Below are 2485 nucleotides of genomic sequence, written 5' to 3'. Positions count from 1 at the left end.
AAATAATACTTTCAAAATAAAATAATTATTTTATGCATCTTTCTATGCATAAAATCAAAATTGATAAGAATAACTCTTTTGGATTAAAAGTGAAATTCTTTATGCATCTATTTATGCATAAAATCAAAATTGATGAAAATAATTATGCATCTTTCTATGCATAAAATCAAAATTGATAAGAATAACTCTTTTGGAATAAAAATAAAAAACTTTATGCATCTATTTATGCATAAAATCAAAATTGATGAAAATAACTCTTTTGGATTAAAAATAAAATTCTTTATGCATCTATTTATGCATAAAATCAAAATTGATGAAAATAACTCTTTTGAAATAAAAATAGATTTCTTTATGCATCATTCTATGCATAAAATCAAAATTGATGAAAATAACTCTTTTGAATTAAAAATAAAATTCTTTATGCATCTATTTATGCATAAAATCAAAATTGATGAAAATAACTCTATTGAAATAAAAATAGATTTCTTTATGCATCATTCTATGCATAAAATCAAAATTGATGAGAATAACACTTTTGGATTAAAATAAATTCTTTATGCATCTGTCCATGCATAAATCCAATTTAGTAGGAACTACACTTTTAGAATAAAAGAATTTCTCTTATGCATCTAATTTATGCATAAAATCCATTTATGTTGAAAATCACACTTTTAATATAAAAAAAATCTTTTATACATATGTTTATGCATACAAATCATTTATGATGAAAATCACTCTTTTAATATAAAATAATTTCTTTTATGCAACCATTTATGCATAAAAATCATTTACGATGAAAATCACACTTTTAATATAAAAAAATATCTTTTGTGTTATGCATACAAATCATTTATGATGAAAATCACTCTTTTAATATAAAAGAATTTCTTTTATGTGCATAAAAATCATATATGATGAATAAACACTTTTATAATCCAAATAGCATTTTCAATATGGTTCCTAATATGCATAGAATTTAATTCTAAAGAAAGTAACACTTTTTTAATGAAATATTTTTAGTGCGCATTTTCTTACACCTAGAATGAAAATTAACACTTTAAGAATACATATAGGATGGGAATTACTCTTTTTGAAATAAAAAAAGTAAAACTTATTTTTCATAATTTTAGAAAATTTTGCAAAAACCTCCTTTGTATGGCTGACCATTTTTCAATTTTTAATTCTCTAAAATTAATTAGAAGTTCACCAAGAGTATTTAAATCATTCTAATGTAAACATTTTCTACTCATCAAAGAGAAACATTATGAAAAACTTGATTTTATCCATTAATCATTCATCTAGGATAAAGAATGGTTGGATTTACTAAAGAAGAGAGGGGAATGCCTTTTTTTCAATGAGGCATTACATCATAATCATTTTAGAGAAGACAAAAATCATCAAAGACCATAAAATGAAATAGAAAAGAGAAGAATCGCCAACTTACAAGGAGAATTTGAGAGCTTTCCTTTGGCTTGATGGTTTGAGGGATCTACTCTTGTTTGAAACAAGAGTGGCCACCAATCTTTAGAAGAGGGAAGGTCCAAAACTAATGAATTATGAGTAAATTCACAGTTTTTGACTCTTGGGAGAAGCAGGGTAATAGTGCAAAAAACACTATTAAGCTTCAACAAAGGGGAGGCTTCTATTTATAGGAAAAAGTGAGTCTCTAACCAAGCAAACTGATTCTAGAATTTTCCAGATCAGTTTGGTCAATTTTTGACCATTTTTTGGTCAGTTTCGCTCACTTTTTGGATCTAGTTGAAACAGGAGAGAGGAGAGGTAAAATATCTCATTATTTGGGAGTTTAAAACTCTCCCACACAAGTGAAATAGGTGCCTCCTTCATGAGGGGAATTCCCCCATACTGAGGTGTCAAAAATGCATCATTTCTTCCAAATATCTCTCTTTTTTAACTATTAACCTTGTCCTTAGTCAACTCTTCATCTTATGTGAGTATTTACTCATTTTTGGGGGATTTTCCTTTTATTCTTCCATTTATCTCCTCCCTACATTTGGATGAATCTTATTGGTCCATAGGAACCTTAATTTAAAATTTCGAAAAAATCTTGACCCTCAGGATAAGGCCTCTTGAACAGATTGTACTTGATTTCTAATGCACCTGAAAATCTTTTTGATCTTCTTTTTCGAGGGAACTTATTTTAATAAGAAGAGATATTTTTCCATCCAAAAATATTTAAAAACTAAATTGCCACTCTCTAGAAGATTTTCTCTCTCTAGGCCAAAACTGGTAGAAACAAGATCTTTTATATTTTTGAAGAGGGATTTGACTATAGGGGAAGATACTGGACATCCTGATAGGGTGGGGAGGAATCTTACAGAGGGCGCTGGGCAGCGGAAGTAGCGTCAGCCTCTTGCGCGGGGTAGGGATCCACACTCGGGGCCTCGCCCACCACCCACGGATATCCGGACAAGAGACTAGTCCGGCGCTGCCTCCGAAACTGAACCCGGAAAAACTTCCCTCGCCC

Source organism: Cibotium barometz, chromosome 28 (assembly GCF_041138505.1).
Source record: "Cibotium barometz isolate CiBa-2024 chromosome 28, ASM4113850v1, whole genome shotgun sequence".
In the NCBI taxonomy this organism is placed as follows: Eukaryota; Viridiplantae; Streptophyta; class Polypodiopsida; order Cyatheales; family Cibotiaceae; genus Cibotium; species Cibotium barometz.
The sequence above is the reverse complement of the archived record's forward strand: the minus strand, read 5'-3'. Positions refer to the sequence as shown.